Raw genomic sequence first — 18,354 nt, forward strand, 5'->3', positions numbered from 1 at the left:
TGCTAGATGCGTTGTGTTTGGTATTCATGCGAATGAAAAAAAAAAATCGAGCTATAAAATATGACGTTAATATCTCTCACCTGTGTAGCCCAGGGGCACAGATATGCGAAAACTAGAATTATCTATTTTTTCGGAAGTCCACGGCACAGCCTACAAGATATTGTAAAATGAGGTCACAGATGGGAGGGTGAACTTAGGTCAGAAGCTCATTTTTCACCTTGGTCAGTACTGGAGGGCATACCAATGTGGTGGTGCTGCCTGTTTGAATCTTATTCTGGAGACCCTAGCTCCATCAATTTTTAGACGACACATCTACGGCACGAGTTTAGTAAGTTTCATGTTTATCCCTCTGATTTTTATGTAATTGTCTACACTGTATTTGTATTGTTCCCCTTTGTAACATCTTGTATATATTATAAACACTGTCTATTTTTGGATGGAATATATACAATTTAAGAAGCAAGCAGGGTAAGGATCCAGCTCAGACTCCAAGGATGTGAATAAAAGGCATTTCTTTATTTCAACTTGTTAAAAAGAATATATATATAAAAAAAAAGTATGACACTGGCTGATAACACTGACAGATGGTAGGTGAAGAAAAAAAAAGTACGCGTTTCGGCAGTACGCCTTGATTAGGTTTAACAAGCTGAAATAAAGAAATGCCTTTTATTCAAATCCTTGGAGACTGAGATGAATCCTTCCCCCGCTTGCTTCTTGTCTATATACGGCTGGCTGCCATGAACCGTGCTGGAACCGAGGATACTCATCTGGTGGAATTAATCTGGCTGACTTCCATTGTGGTGAGTGGTTCGTGTGTCCACTGTCTACAATTATATAAAATTTACCATCTCTTTTCTTCTGCTCTATTTGAAATAGAAAAACGGATTTTTGTGTACTCACCGTAAAATCGTTTTCTCTTAGCCATCATTGGGGGACACAGGACCATGGGTGTTATGCTGCCTATCCATAGGAGGACACTAAGTAGATGCAAAAGCATAGCTCCTCCTCTGCAGTATACACCCCCTGGCCGGGCCAGGCAGTCTCAGTTTTAGTACACAAGCAGTAGGAAAAAAAAGCAGTAAAAAACTTTTCAACAGAGGAACATGAGAAAAGAAGAGTCAAAACCAAATAAGGTACTGAGAGAACCAAGGCCCCGCAGGGCAACAGGGTGGGTGCTGTGTCCCCCAATGATGGCTAAGAGAAAACGATTTTACGGTGAGTACACAAAAATCCGTTTTTCTCTGACGCCTCATTGGGGGACACAGGACCATGGGACGTCCTAAAGCAGTCCATGGGTGGGAAACAGAAAAGAAGACAACACAACCCAAGGACTAGGAACCAGTCACAGACAGCCTGGAGCGCCTACTGAGAGAGGTGCACTACTGCCGTTTGCAGAATTTTCCTACCCAGATTTGCCTCAGTTGAAACCTGGGTATGGACTCTGTAATGCTTTGAAAACGTATATAGGGTAGACCAGGTCGCAGCCTTAGACACCTGTTCCACTGAAGCCTGATGCCGAATGGCCCACGAAGCACCAACTGCTCATGTGGAATGAGCCCGCACCCACTAGGAATGGGCTTGAGTTGCAGGCGGTAGACTTCCTGGATCGCAGAGCGAATCCAGTGAGCCAGAGTCGCCTTTGAAGCTGCCTGTCCCTTCTTAGGCCCCTCAGGAATGACGAACAAAGAGTCCGTTTTCCTAAAGGGGGCTGTCCTGGATATGTAATATCTGAGAGCTCTGACGAGGTCTAACGAATGCAGAGACCTTTCCACTCTATGAACTGGGTGTGGACAAAATGAAGGCAGAACAATGTCCTCGTTCAAATGAAACGGGGTAAGAACCTTTGGAAAGAAATCCGGAAGGGGGCGCAGAACCACCTTGTCCTGGTGAAAGATCAGGAAAGGCTCGCGGCAAGAGAGTGCTGCTAGCTCCGAAACCCGTCTGATGGGCGTAATTGCCACCAGGAATGTTACCTTCCAGGACAGAAGAGCAAGGGAGGATTCCTTGAGGGGTTCAAAGGGAGACCTCTGGAGACCATTCAGAACGAGGTTGAGGTCCCATGGGTCCAACGGCCGTTTGTACGGGGGAACTAGATGGAAAATGCCCTGGAGGAAGGTCTTGACTTGCGGTTTTTGAGCCAGGCGGCATTGGTAGAAGATTGAGAGCGCCGAGACCTGCCCTTTAAGGGAACTGAGAGCCAACCCCGCTTGCAAGCCAGACTGTAGAAAATCGAGAATTCTGGGGATGGCCAGAGGCATAGGCTGGACGTTAGTTTCTCTGCACCATGAAAGGAAGATTTTCCACGAACGGTGGTAAATGCGGGATGAAGCAGGCTTTCGGGCGCTGATCATGGTGAAAATAACCGCGGGGGAGAATCCCGCTCTTGTTAATACCCAGGTCTCAATGGCCATGCCGTCAGCTTCAGGGCTCTGGAGTTCTGATGGGAAATGGGCCCTTGGGTCAGCAAGTCTGGGATGTCTGGAAGGTGCCACGATGCGTCTGTGAGCATTTGTACTAATTCGGCGTACCAGGCGCGCCTGGGCCAGTCCGGTGCTATCAGTATCACCGGGACTCCCTCTGCCTTGATCTTCCCGATCACCTGCGGCAGCAGGGGTAGAGGTGGAAATATGTAAGGCAGGAGGAAGTGGTGCCAGAAGCAGACTAGAGCATCCGCGCCGATGGACTGCGGGTCGCGTGACCTGGCTATGAACGTGGGTACCTTTGCATTCAACCTTGAGGCCATTAGGTCCACGTCTGATGTGCCCCAGCGAGTGCAGATGTGTAGAAACACATCTGGGTGGAGAAACCATTCTCCGGCGGCCAGGCCTTGGCGACTTAGAAAGTCTGCTGCCCAGTTCTCTACCCCCGGTATGTGTACCGCTGATATCCCTGATCCCGTCGATTCGGCCCAGCTGAGGATCTTGTGGGCCTCGAGATAAGCCGCTTTGCTGCGGGTGCACCCCTGCCGATTGATATAGGCTACAGCTGTCGCATTATCCGAGTGGACTCGAATCTGACGACCCGCTAGCAGAGGGCAGAACGCTCTGAGCGCGAGGAAGATCGCAGAGTTCCAGGGTGTTTATGGGTAGGGAAGACTCCTGGGGCGTCCAACGTCCTTGAGCAGTGTGGTACCGGTACACTGCTCCCCAGCCTAGGAGGCCGGCGTCCGTGGTCAGGACCAGCCAGTTCACTGGGAGAAAGGATCTCCCCTTCGATAGGGATGAGGACCGAAGCCACCAGTGGAGTGCGTACCTGACTGAAGGCATCAGGTGAAGAGGTCTGTCCAGGGAGAAGGGGCTCTTGTCCCAGGCCGCTAGAAGGGCTAGCTGCAGTGGGCGGAGGTGCAGTTGAGTAAAGGGTACTGCTTCCATAGCCGCCACTATCCTGCTGAGCACTTTCATGCTGAATCGAATGGAGCGAGACGGAGGACGTAGAAGGCAGCGTACCGCTCATTGAAGAGCGATCGCCTTGTCCTGAGGGAGAAGGATCAAGCCCCGACGGGTGTCCAGGGACATGCCCAGGAAGGTGATGGATCGTGATGGAACCGGGGATGATTTGTCCAGATTCACTAGCCGCCCTAAGCGGGATAGGGTGTCCACAGTGATCTGTACGCTGGTTGAGCAGTCGCGGAAGGAGGGGGCCTTGATGAGGAGGTCGTCCAAGTAAGGGAGAACGACCACTCCCCTGGCGTGAAGGACGCTCATGGCGGCCGCCATGACTTTGGTGAAGACCCTTAGTGCGGTGGCAAGGCCGAAGGGTAGAGCTACGAATTGAAAGTGGGAGTTCTGAATTGCAAAGCGGAGGAACTTTTGGTGATCTGGGGCGATGGGTATGTGCAGGTACGCGTCCTTGATGTCTATGGATGCGAGGAATTCCCCTTCGACCATGGATGCAATAATGGACCTTAGGGACTCCATTCTGAATCTCCGTACGTGCACATGCTTGTTTAGGTGTTTGAGGTCCAGGATGGGTCGAACTGACCCATCTTTTTGGGGACCACAAAGAGGTTGGAATAAAAACCTCCGAACTTCTCGTCGTCTGGGACAGGTATTATCACTCCTGCTGTTAGAACCGACTCGGGGGTCGGGTCCGAAATTCTATGTGGTAACCGGAAGACACAAGGTCTCGCACCCATTTGTCGTCTGAGGCGGGAGCCCAGATGTGTTGAAAGAGCCGCAGTCTACCTCCTACAATGAGTGTGTCTTTCGGGGCGCCGAAGGAGTCACGAGGGGGGAAAACGTCGTGGCCGAGTCTCCCTAGTCCTGGACTGTTTCAGTCTAGCCTGCCATGACAAAGTAGGTTTCGGGGAGAGCTGAGAAGGTCGGTCCCTGTGTAGTCCGCGGCTGGTGGCGTGGACAGCACGGGGTGTCGACCAACCAAATGAGTTTCGAAAGGAGCGGAACGAGGACTGTGGACGTCTGGTGAAGGACGTCCTGGACTTCAGCTGGGGGAGGGAGGTACTCTTTCCTCCCATGGCGTCAGAAATGAGCTTGTCCAGACGTTCGCCAAACAATCGGTCTGGAAAAAAGGGGAGGCCCCGCTCGCCATTGTCGGAGCCAGAGAGCTCTATGGATGGCTATGGTATTTGAGGCGGCAAACGCTGCGCAGGTAGCAGCGTCCATGGAGGCCTGCATGAGGTACTCCGCCGCAGTGGCAATTTGAGCTGTCACCTCTGTGAAGGTATGAGTGAACTGGGATTCCTCAAGCGAACTGTTAAGGGATTCTGCCCAGACCGAGATCGCCTTTGCGACCCACACAGAGGCAAAGCAGGGCGAGAGGGAGGAACCCGCAGCCTCAAAAGCAGAGCGGGCGAGGTGCTCCACCTGTCTGTCTGTCGGGTCCTTGATGGAGGAACCATCGGGTAAAGTCAGGAGCGTCTTTGTGGTAAGGCGGGAGACCAGGGGGTCGACCGAGGGCGGATCGGCCCAGCCCTTAGGGGCAGGTGAGGCAAAAGGGTACAGGGACTCCATGAGTTTTCGGTTACCGAAGCGCCTGTCAGGCTTCTCCCTTTGCTTTGTGAGTATATCCTGAAACTCAGGGTGATCAGCGAAAACCTTTTGGGGTTTCCTTGCCCTCTTAAAGGAGACCGCATGGTCAGTGGTAGTGGATGGGGGATCCTCCACATGCAGAGCTTGGTTGATTGCTGCTATAAGGGAGTCTATTGGAGTTTGATCATCTGGGGAGGATGAAACCAAGGAATCCTCCTGGTACAAACAGCATTCTCCCTCCTCCAGCTCTTCAGAAGCCGTGGAGTGTGTGGGAGAGCCTGCCCTGTGTGCTCCCGAGGGAGAGCCCACTGGAGCAGTGTGGAGGACGACATTGCATAGCCAGCACCAGGTTCTGTGACAGTTTTTCCATGGATTGGGACAGAAACTGTGCCCATTCCAGTGGGCTGGGAGCCCTAGGCTCTGGGCTGACAGTTGCGGCGGTGGTGGCAGGGGGGTCTTGGAGGGCTATAGGGGTACAGGACTCACAGAGAGAAGAGGTGTGTTTACGTGGTAGCTCAACGTGGCAGGCAGTGCAGGCTGAATAATAGACTATGTGAGGCTTAGCCCTCTTAGTGCCTTTTGAATTCTGCATGTTCCTGATAGGAGTATGCCAGGAGGGGGAGCAATGCTCAGCAGAGCTACAGTGAGCAGCACCTTACCAGAATCAGCCGATGGCTGGAGATCTTCCCACGCTTTCCTGGGGGGGGGGAATTATCGCAGCCGCGGGGGAGGGGGCGGGGCTTAGCGCTAAAAGAGCGCGAAGAAGTAGTCAGTGTGCCCCCCCGCTGTGGGTTTTAAAAAACGGCGGGAAAGGAGCTTCTTATAGTTTTCCTCCCTCTCCCTCTAGTCAGCACACAGCTTGTCACTAGTGGTTATCAGCCGGCTTTTCTGCTAGATCAAATAAACAGAGCAGATAATAAACAGCGTGAGTCCCTGAGCTCTGTGATTCTCTAGCCACCCCCTCCCCCCTGCCACCAGGAAATTATCTGTGCAGGAGTTTGCAAACAGGAGGGACTTCCCCCCCCTCCTCCAGCCAGCAAGCTAGGGAAAAGTTAACACTGTGTGTTCAGGATTCCTGGGGCTCTCTTCCTTGCATTAGCCAGGGACTTTCTCATAAAAAATACTGTATATTCAGCCCTGGGAGCCTTTCCTGCACAGCCTTTTCTCCCTTTGTCTGGGAAACCAGTCAGGGGGGATCTCACCTTAAACACTGCTTCAATCCAGGCAGTGACAATAGCAGAGTCAGCTTGCTGTATCTGGTCACAACGGTGCCATATTCAACGCAGAGCTTGCAAAGAGGGGCTGAGGAATTGTGCCTCTGCCCTGGGCTTTAGAAAATCGGTGTCTATGGAGCCCGTCGTCCAGTCCAGGATCCAGCGTCGCGGGAGGGGGTACGTGTAGGCAACACTTCACGTTCCCGCCCGTTGATGGTAGTGGGACATCGGTCCCAAAAGGAAACAGTCGCCCTCAAAAAATAACAAACCTTGAAAGGAAGTGCCTCCTATAGACACTAAGCTAAAACTGGGACTGCCTGGCCCGGCCGGGGGGTGTATACTGCAGAGGAGGAGCTATGCTTTTGCATCTACTTAGTGTCCTCCTATGGATAGGCAACATAACACCCATGGTCCTGTGTCCCCCAATGAGGCATCAGAGAAATACTCTATTCTGCTCTATGCAAAATGATTGTTGTGTAGAATTATTGGGGTGATATCAGTAAGGGTATCGTGTCGTGAGATTATATATATTATACACACACACTAGCTGTAGTACCCGGGTGTCGCCCGGGATAGTAACTGTCTCTCTCACAGTCTCTGTCTGTCTGTATCAGTCTTAGTCTCTCTCTCTCTGTCTGTCTCGTTCCAGGTCTGTATTGTTCGAGTTCTGCAATACAAAACAATCACTGATCTTTGGGAAACCAGCCAGAGAAAACATTGCCGGCAGCCAGCAAAGGTGCTCAACACAGTGAAATCCTAGGTACATCGTTCCCCGTCTGTCCCGTTCCCAGTCTGTCCCGTTCCCAGTCTGTCCCGTTCCCAGTCTGTCCCGTTCCCAGTCTGTCCCGTTCCCAGTCTGTCCCGTTCCCAGTCTGTCCCGTTCCCAGTCTGTCCCGTTCCCTTTCTCGGTCTGTCTGTCTGTCTGCCTGCCTCTGTCTGTCGGTCTCTCTATCTCTTTCTGTCTCTCTCTCCATCCGTGTCTCCACCGACATCTTATTACCTCACACAAACTTCTTATACTAACAATTTATTTTCTTCCTATAGCAACCAATTACAGCTCCTAATAATAACCTAATAGCTCGCAGCTCCATTGACTTTAATGGAGCCATGTTTTTTCAAGAGTAACTAAAGCGAGGGTTTAAATTTTCCCATCAAAACATAGTCTATGATGTTCCCTGAGTCACATGGGGTGTCTGTGCAGAATATCGTGATTGTAAATGATTGTAAATGCGACGGTGCGGACATTTGGCATTAGTAGCTCAGCAGCCTCATTAACTTATTGTCAAAATTGGTGAACAGCGAGACCCCCACCCGGCTGTTCGTGACACCTGTTATAAAAAATTAACATGTAATCCACTACCTCAGTACAAAGTGGAACTATTGCACATTTTGGAATGGAATGGAGTTAAATATGTCACACAATAGATCATTGTCAAAAAACCTTTGGTTTTCAACCCTACATTCTTACATCAAAGACACCACAGCAGCATTACAAAGACTGGACCATCTCAATCTGCCAGATAACATGATCTTAGTTACAGCAGATGTTGAGGCTTTATATACCTCCATAAAGGCATCACGATGGCCTCTCGGCTACTGCTTGGTTACTCCGCAATAGTAATTTGGATGCCAAAATGGCCACACTATTATTGACATGGCTAGAATTTATTTTAACACACGTTTCTGTTTTCATAAACAAATTTACCTCCAGACGCAAGGGACCGTGATGGGGGCGGTGTGCACCTTTTCGTATGCAAACCTTTTCATTGGTGCTTGGGAACTTGAGATCTTCATCAGTGAACCCATACCTTAAATGAAAAAAAGCACAACAATGGATGAGGTATATTAATGACGTACTCTTTGTATAGGAGGGTACAATTCATAAGCTTGACAGTCTAATGGCCCAGTTGAACACTACAATATCGATGTAAAATTGTCATAAATATGGCAAAAGCATTGATTTCCTCAACATTAAAATAAATATTTGCGACAATGGTGACATTTCTACTGAAATTTTAGAAAGGAAACGGCCAATTAATTGTTGCAGGCCAATTCTTCACACTTACCTTCTACTATTAGAAGTACAGCATATCCACTAGTCAGTTCCTCAGAGCAAGAAGGATCTGCTCTACCAAATCATCTTTTGAGAAACACTCTAAAGACCTATATTCTAGAGTTAGAGAGAGAGGTTAAGGTCACAAGTGCATTAGGCAAGAATATTTGCGGGCCAAGAATTCACAAAGAAATGATCTTTGTGTAAACAAAGTTTACCAGACTATTCCATCAATAATGACAGCTCGGAGATCCAGAAACCTAAGGGACATCTTGATCCATAGCCATTTTAACCCTAAACAAGAAAGAGAATCTCAGGCTAACTGGCTATCTGTTAAGGGCTTTTACCCTTCTGGACACTGTTAGACCTGTCCCAGTATGATTAAGAGTAAGAATTTCCATAATGTTGACCACTCTCGAACCTTTGAAATACAACATCTTCTAAATTGCACATCAAAGGGCGTTATTTATTGGGCCAAATGACCCTGCGAGAAAATTTATATAGGAATGACCACGAGGCAACTTAGGATACGGATCCGCGAACATATTAGGGACATTGACTAAGGAAAAGCCACTGAGGACACTTCCCACTCTTGGTAGACACTTTTTCCATCATCACCAATTCAATTCAAGCTTACTAAAGGTTATGGCAATTGATCAGGTTTGTTTGAGTACTAGAGGAGGCAACCTGGCCAAAATTCTGGCACGTATAGAGAGCAAATGGATCTATAGAATCAACATGATCAATCCTTTTGTCTTAAATGAAAATTTTGGCTTTAGTGCATTTTTTTAATTTTCCATAATGGGACTTCCCTAGTACAGTAACTGTGTTCATGGGGTGAGGGGTGGTTGTTTTTATATTTGTACATATTTTAATTTTGTTTTTAATATTTTCTTTACATAGTTTATACTTAATACTCCACGCTTGTGACGCTGTTATCTGGTGTTCGGTAGTCCGTGAGGGGTTGAGGAGTATGCTGAATCTTGAGAGTCCTAAAAAAGAAAAATACATTTCTGTTATGAGAAGGTCCATGATTGAAGAAAGGGGATGTCATCACTATGCATTACAAAATTTTCCTGAATAAGGACTATCTGACATATTTTTTCATTATTACAAGGGACACTTTTCTGCATATGGATTTGCATCACCTACCGTATATTATCAACAGGACACCTCCCTCTGGATTTTTGTTTTTTCCTTATTTTCTTCGATGTTTTCTTCATCCATTACTTTATTATTATTAGAGTGGTGGGCATTTACTATTGTTAATTTTTTTTTTTTTTTAATCACATACCGTATTTTTCGGACTATAAGACGCACTGGACCATAAGACGCACCCTGGTTTCAGAGGAGGAAAATCGGAAAATAATATTTTAAGCAAAAAATGTGGTCATGACACACTGTTAGGGGGCGAGGATCTGCTGCTGACACTGTTAGGCCCTGTGTGCACTGGAAAAAGGAATTTTCTTAAGAAAATTCCGCAGGCACTGAAAGATTACCGCACCCGCGGAAAAAAAAACGCAAAAAAAAGCACCGAAATCCGCGTTTTATTGCGTTTTGGTGTGGCTTCGGTGCATTTTTTCCGCGGGTTGGTACATGTGTTTTAATGCATTTAATGCAATAAAGCACATTGAAAGAATAAAAAAAAAAAAAGGTAATTTCCTTTTGATATAGATAAATAGATAGATAATGGATAGATAGATAGATAGATAATCATTAGATAGAGTCCCTGTGAGGACACGCTGCAGTTCTCACGATCAGTGGTTCGTTCACATTACCGACCGTGAGAAAAGTCCTGTAGCTACCTCTGCAGGCTCGTTACGAGGCTGCATTCAGTACAGTGTGTCAGTCGCAGCTGGATGCAAGCGTCGTGTGACCTCGGTGGATTTTCGCAGGAGCTGTGTGTTGGAAAGGTTAATAAAGGGGTGAAAGAGGGGCTTTTTGTCTTTTATTTAAAAAAAGGATTTTTCGGTGTGTGTGTGTTTATTCACTTTACTTACGGGTTAATCACGAAAGCTGTCTCATAGACACTGCCATGATTAAGCCTGGACTTAAATGGCAGCGATCTGCTGCCATTTAACTCCTTATTACCTGGATTGCCACCGCATCACGGCAATCTGGAAGAGCCGGGGACACTCCGGGACTGTCGCATAATGGATGCGACAGTCCCGGGGCAGCTGTGACTGATATTCTCAGCTGCGGGAGGGGGGTGGCATTAACCATTGCCCTCGCTCTCCCCAGCCTGAGAATATCGGGCCGCTGCTGTCTATTTACCTCGGCTGGACGGTAAAAATACAGCGGAGCCCATGTTTTTTTTTTTTATATATATATGTACGTTTCATTTCTATGTGTATTCTATATGTCTGTGTGTGAGAGTGTGATGTGTGTGTTTTCTATATATTATAAATGCAAACAGTTGCACACTGAAAAAGCCAAAAATGTACAAGGGAAAGAAGGGAATTTTGTTTACTTACCGTAAATTCCTTTTCTTCTAGCTCCTATTGGGAGACCCAGACAATTGGGTGTATAGCTTCTGCCTCCGGAGGCCACACAAAGTATTACACTTTAAAAAGTGTAACCCCTCCCCTCTGCCTATACACCCTCCCGTGGATCACGGGCTCCTCAGTTTTGGTGCAAAAGCAGGAAGGAGAAAACTTATAAATTGGTCTAGGGTAAATTCAATCCGAAGGATGTTCGGAGAACTGAAAACCATGAACCAAAAGAACAATTCAACATGAACAACATGTGTACACAAAAGAACAACCAGCCCGAAGGGAACAGGGGCGGGTGCTGGGTCTCCCAATAGGAGCTAGAAGAAAAGGAATTTACGGTAAGTAAACAAAATTCCCTTCTTTGTCGCTCCATTGGGAGACCCAGACAATTGGGACGTCCAAGAGCAGTCCCTGGGTGGGTAAAAGAATACCTCAATAAAAAGAGCCGAAAACGGCCCCCTCTTACAGGTGGGCAACCTCCGCCTGAAGGACTCACCTACCTAGACTGGCGTCTGCCGAAGCATAGGTATGCACTTGATAGTGTTTCGTGAAAGTGTGCAGACTAGACCACGTAGCTGCCTGACACACCTGCTGAGCCGTAGCCCGGTGCCGCAATGCCCAGGACGCACCCACGGCTCTGGTAGAATGGGCTTTCAGCCCTGAAGGAAGCGGAAGCCCAGAAAAACGGTAGGCTTTGAGAATCGGTTCCTTGATCCACCGAGCCAAGGTTGACTTGGAAGCCTGCAAACCCTTACGCTGGCCAGCGACAAGGACAAAGAGCGCATCTGAACGACGCAGGGGCACCGTGCGAGACACGTAGAACCGGAGTGCTCTCACAAGATCCAAAGAATGCAAATCCTTTTCACACTGGTGAATTGGATTAGGGCAAAATGAAGGCAAGGAGATATCCTGATTGAGATGAAAAGGGGATACCACCTTAGGGAGAAATTCCGGGACCGGACGCAGAACCACCTTATCCTGGTGAAAACACCAGGAAGGGGGCTTTGCATGACAGCGCTGCAAGCTCAGACACTCTCCGGAGTGATGTAACTGCCACTAGAAAGGCCACCTTCTGCGAAAGACGTGATAGAGAGACATCCCGCAGCGGCTCGAAAGGTGGCTTCTGAAGAGCCGTTAGCACCCTGTTAAGATCCCAGGGTTCCAGCGGACGCTTGTAAGGTGGGACTATGTGGCAAACTCCCTGCAGGAATGTGCGGACCTGCGGAAGCCTGGCTAGGCGCTTTTGAAAAAATACGGAGAGCGCCGATACTTGGCCCTTGAGAGAGCCGAGTGAAAAAACCCTTGTCCATTCCGGATTGAAGGAATGAAAGAAAAGTGGGTAAGGCAAACGGCCATGGAGGAAAACCGTTATCAGAGCACCAGGATAAGAAGATTTGCCAAGACCTGTAATAGATCTTGGCGGACGTTGGCTTCCTGGCCTGTCTCATGGTGGCAATGACATCCTGAGATAACCCTGAAGACGCTAGGAGCCAGGACTCAATGGCCACACAGTAAGGTTGAGGGCCACAGAATTCAGATGGAAAAACGGGCCTTGTGACAGCAAGTCTGGGCGGTCTGGAAGCGCCCACGGTTGACCCACCGTGAGATGCCACAGATCCGGGTACCACGACCGCCTCGGCCAGTCTGGAGCGGCGAGAATGGCGCGACGGCAGTCGGACCTGATCTTGCGTAACACTCTGGGCAGCATCGCCAGAGGAGGAAACACATAAGGCAGTCGAAACTGCGACCAATCCTGAACTAACGCGTCCGCCGCCAGAGCTCTGTGATCCTGAGACCGTGCCATGAATGCCGGGACTTTGTTGTTGTGCCGTGACGCCATGAGATCGACGTCCGGCGTTCCCCAGCGGCGACAGATCTCTCGAAACACTTCTGGGTGCAGAGACCATTCCCCCGCATCCATGCCCTGACGACTGAGAAGATCTGCTTCCCAGTTTTCTACACCCGGGATGATAGAGAATTGGGAAGGAGCCACCACTGAAGTGACATCTTGGTTGCAAGGGAAAGAGAGACGTTCCTGTCGAGGGAAGCCGACCTCCTGTCCCATTTGCGGAGAATGTCCCATTGGAGTGGCCGTAGATGGAATTGCGCGAACGGCATTGCCTCCATCGCTGCCACCATCTTCCCGAGGAAGTGCATGAGGCGCCTTAAGGGGTGTGACTGACTCCGAAGAAGTGATTGCACCCCTGCCTGCAGAGAAAGCTGTTTGTCCTGCGGTAGCTTGACTACCGCTGGCTGTGTATGAAACTCCATCCCGAGGTAAGTCAGAGATTGGTTCGGTGTCAACTTGGATTTCGGGAAGTTGATGATCCACCCGAACTGCTGGAGAGTCGCCAGAGCGACGGTAAGGCTTTGTTGACACGCCAACCGAGAAGGGGCCTTGACTAGGAGATCGTCTAAGTAGGGGATCACCGAGTGGCCCTGAGAGTGTAGGGCCGCCACGACGGATGCCATGACTTTGGTGAAAACCCGTGGGGCTGTCGCCAGGCCGCAAGGCAATGCCACGAACTGAAGGTGTTCGTCCCCGATGGCAAAACGCAAGAAACGTTGATGTTCGGGTGCGATCGGCACGTGGAGATAAGCATCCTTGATGTCGATCGATGCTAGGAAGTCTCCTTGTGACATCGAGGCGATGACCGAGCGGAGAGATTCCATCCGAAACCGTCTGATTCTCACATGTCTGTTGAGTAGCTTGAGGTCCAGAACGGGACGGAATGATCCGTCCTTTTTTGGCACCACGAACAAGTTGGAGTAAAAACCGCGACCACGTTCCTGAAGGGGAACGGGGATCACAACTCCTTCTGTCTTCAGAGCGTCCACTGCCTGAAAAAGTGCGTCGGCCTGAGCGGGGGGCGGAGAGGTTCTGAAGAAACGAGCCGCAGAGAGCTGAACTCTATCCTGTAACCGTGAGACAGAATGTCTCTCATCCATCGGTCTTGAACATGTGGCCACCAGGCGTCGCCAAGCGGGAGAGCCTGCCACCGACCGAGGATGCGGCTAGGGGAGGCAGAGAGTCATGAGGAGGCCGCCTTGGAGGCAGTGCCTCCTGCGGCCTTTTGGGGGCGTGACTTGGACCGCCACGCATAGGAGTTCCTCTGGCCTTTCTCCGGCCTGCTGGACGAAGAGGATTGGGGCTTGGCGGAGGGACGAAAGGACCGAAACCTCGATTGTATTTTCCGTTGCTGAGGTCTCTTAGGTTTGGACTGGGGTAAGGAGGAGTCCTTTCCCTTGGATGCCTTAATAATCTCATCCAATCGTTCGCCAAACAAGCGGTCGCCAGAAAACGGCAAACCGGTTAAGAACCTCTTGGAAGCCGAGTCTGCCTTCCATTCGCGCAGCCACATGGCCCTGCGGACTGCCACAGAGTTAGCGGATGCCACAGCTGTACGGCTAGCAGAGTCTAGGACTGCGTTCATGGCGTAGGAAGAAAAAGCTGACGCTTGAGAAGTCAAAGACGCAACTTGCGGAGCAGAATTACGTGTGACAGCATTAATCTCAGCCAGACAAGCCGAGATAGCTTGGAGTGCCCACACGGCTGCAAAGGCCGGGGCAAAAGACGCGCCCGTGGCCTCATAGATGGACTTCACCAGGAGCTCTATCTGCCTGTCAGTGGCATCCTTTAGCGAAGAGCCATCTGCAACCGATACCACGGATCTAGCCGCCAATCTAGAGACTGGAGGATCCACCTTGGGACAGTGAGCCCAACCCTTAACGACTTCAGATGGGAAGGGGTAACGCGTGTCAGTGAGGCGCTTAGTAAAGCGCTTGTCCGGAACCGCTCTGGGCTTCTGGACAGCGTCTCTGAAGTTAGAGTGATCGAAAAACGCACTGCGTGTACGTTTGGGGAACCGAAACTGGTGTTTCTCCTGCTGAGACGCCGACTCCTCTACAGTAGGAGGCGGGGGAGAGAGATCCAACACCTGGTTGATGGACGAGATAAGATCATTCACTAAGGCGTCCCCTTCAGGTGTATCAAGGTTAAGGGCGACGTCAGGGTCAGAGCACTGAGCTGCGACGTCCGCCTCGTCCTCCAGAGAGTCCTCAAGCTGGGAACCCGAGCAGCGTGAAGAAGTCGGGGAAGATTCCCAGCGAGCCCGCTTAGCCGGTCTAGGACTGTGGTCCGGGCAGGAGTCCTCCACCTGAGACCTAGGGCCCAACCTGGGAGCGCGCTGCGGCGCGGACCGAGAGGGGCCTGGAGGCGACGATCCAACAGGGGCCGGGGCCTGTGAAAGGACCGGTCTGGACTGCAAAGCTTCTAGCAGCTTAGCAGACCATTTGTCCATAGACTGAGCCATGGATTGTGAAAGTGACTCAGAGAGTTTCTCAGCAAAAGAGGCGAACTCTGTCTCTGCCGCCTGGACAGGGGGAGCAGGGGGGTCTACATGAGCCGAGGGGCCCACTAATGACCGAGGCTCCGGCTGAGCAAGCGAAACAGGGGTCGAGCATTGCTCACAGTGAGGGTAGGTGGAACCCGCAGGTAACATAGCCCCACAAGAGGTACAGGCCGCAAAAAAACCCTGTGCCTTAACAGCTTTGCTCCTTGTGGACGACATGCTGTTGTCTCCTAGGAGAATGATCACTGAGGGTATATGGGAAAAAAGGGGGTATACAGCCCGACCGAACAGATATATATATATATACGTATCTATTCCGGCACCCTAGGGGGACCAGCACCGGGTGACCGGTGTGGCTTACCGACCGCTAACAAGCGGAGTGTGTCCTCCAGATTCCCTGCCTTAGGTCCCCCGGAGCTGCAGAGCTGTTCACTGAGAATCCTCCACCGGCAGAATGCCAAAAAATGGCTGCCGGAGCTCTCAGGGGAGGAGTGGAGCCGTGGGCGGCGCTAGGAAAGTGCGGGAATCTGGGGTCCCCACAGTGATCAGTGAGGGGGGAGGAAACATGCAGGATGCTCCAGCCCTCACATCAGACGTCAGGTCGGTAATCCCGCCCTTACCCCTGACAGGAAGGCCCGGGGGCGGGATTTTTGCGACTAGGCCGCAATTGAAGCCGGGGACTAAATTTGAGACCGTGCCCGACAAGCAGGCACGGTCGGCGCGGAAGTCCGCCGGCCTTCTCAATTCAGCAGCTGCCGCAGCTTCCGGGAAGAAGGTGCGCTCCCTGCACAGTCCCCAATGGGGACACAGAGTACCTTTGAGTTGCAGGGCCCGGTCCCTGAGGTTGAATAGACTCCGGTCCGGCAGGTTCCCACAGGGGCTGCGGAGGGAGCACGGTCCCAGTAAATGGATGACAGCTTAGGATCCCACTTCTCCCAGAGCCGCTAAGGGATGGTGAAGGAGACGGCATGTGGCTCCAGCCTTTGTACCCGCAATGGGTACCTCAACCTTAACAACACCGCCGACGTAGTGGGGTGAGAAGGGAACATGCCGGGGGCCCCGTGGGGGCCCTCTTTTCTTCCAACCGACATAACTATATGAGAATGCATGAGTGGATGTGTGCCTCCTTCCACACAAAGCATAAAACTGAGGAGCCCGTGATCCACGGGAGGGTGTATAGGCAGAGGGGAGGGGTTACACTTTTTAAAGTGTAATACTTTGTGTGGCCTCCGGAGGCAGAAGCTATACACCCAATTGTCTGGGTCTCCCAATGGAGCGACAAAGAAATATGGTACTGCATTACTGCAAAAGTAAGATAGTTAGTTTATGTATTAGCCAATGCATGTTAGCCCGGACACCAAACGGCAAGGTATATCTCTGTAATCCGGGAACCTAACATTCCCAGATTACAGAGATATACCTTGCCGTTTGGTTTCCGGGCTTACATGCATTGGCCAATACATAAACTAAATATCTCTCTTTTGCAGTAATGCAGTGCCATATTTTCCCTAGTACATTTTTGGCTTGTTCAGTGTGCAACTGTTTGCATTTATAGTTACTATGTTTTTTCAGTTAGCACCTGTTCACATTTGTTGGATGTGCGGGTCAGTTTTTTTATATTTCTTGTGTTTTCTATATGTCTGTGTCGGATATGTGTGTGTTTACTCTCGGCTCAGCTTCCTCTTCCTGTCATAATGACATCACTTCCCTGCAAAACGCAGGGCAGTGATGAACATTATGTCCCGAAAACGCGAAATACCGCAGGGAATAACGCAGGAAAGCGCAATGAACTGCACAGAATTTGCTACCTGCGTTATTCCCTGCGGGATTTCATGATTACATTACAGTCAATGGAGTGAAATGGCGCAGCTACCTGCAGAAAAGAAGTGACATGCAATTGTTTTTGCTGCGGGAATCCCGCAGCAAAACATGCAGCTGTCAAAATCCGCATAGTGCGCACAACTTTTTTTCCCATAGGATTTTCTAGTGAATCACTGCAGAGATGTTATGAACATTTTCTGCAGCAAAACATGCAGCAAATCCGCAGGAAATCCGCAGCAAAAATCGGCAAGTGCGCACAGGGCCTTATGGGGGTAATGTCCCCAAATTCTCTACTAAGGTACCCCATCCTGGAAATGATCCTCCTGCATTGTATATGATCCTCCTGCCTTGTATATATATGTCCCTCATCCTGGTATAGCCCCCATCCTGCTATATACTGCCATCCTGGTATGTGCTCCCATCCTGCTATATACCCCATCCTAGTATATGGCCGCATCCTGCTATATACTCCGATCCTGGCATATGGCCGCATCCTGCTATATACCCCCATCCTGGCATATTGCTGCATCCTGCTACAGTGCTGGCTAAAAGTATTGGCACCCCTGAATTCTGTCAGAGAATACTCAGTTTCTTCCTGAAAATGATTGCAATCACAAATTCTTTGGTATTATTATCTTCATTTAATTTGTCTTCAATGGAAAAAGAAAATTGTCATAAAGCCAAATTGGATATAATTCCACACTAAACATAAAAAAGGGGGTGGACAAAAGTATTGGCACTGTTTGAAAAATCATGTGATGCTTCTCTAATTTGTGTAATTAACAGCACCTGTAACTTACCTGTGGCACCTAACAGGTGTTGGCAATAACTAAATCACACTTGCAGCCAGTTGATATGGATTAAAGTTGACTTAACCTCTGTTCTGTGTCCTTGTGTGTACCACATTGAGCATGGAGAAAAGAAAGAAGACCAAGGAACTGTCTGAGGACTTGAGAATCCAAATTGTGAGGAAGCATGAGCAATCTCAAGGCTACAAGTCCATCTCCAAAGACCTGAAAGTTCCTGTGTCTACGGTGCGCAGTGTCATCAAGAAGTTTAAAGCCCATGGCACTGTGGCTAACCTCCTTAGATGTGGAAGGAAAAGAAAAATTGACAGAGATTTCAACGCAAGATTGTGCGGATGGTGGATAAAGAAGCTCGACTAACATCCAAACAAGTTCAAGCTGCCCTGCAGTCTGAGGGTACAACAGTGTCAACCCGTACTATCCGTAGGACGTCTGAATGAAAAGAAACTGTATGGTAGGATACCCAGGAAGACCCCACTTCTTACCCCGAGACATAAAAAAGCCAGGCTGGAGTTTGCCAAAACTTACCTGGGAAAGCCTAAAATGTTTTGGAAGAATGTTCTCTGGTCAGATGAAATAGCCATCAACATAGAGTTTACAGGAAAAAAAAAAGAGGCATTCAAAGAAA

Source organism: Anomaloglossus baeobatrachus, chromosome 2, assembly GCF_048569485.1.
Source record: "Anomaloglossus baeobatrachus isolate aAnoBae1 chromosome 2, aAnoBae1.hap1, whole genome shotgun sequence".
NCBI classification, from domain to species: Eukaryota; Metazoa; Chordata; class Amphibia; order Anura; family Aromobatidae; genus Anomaloglossus; species Anomaloglossus baeobatrachus.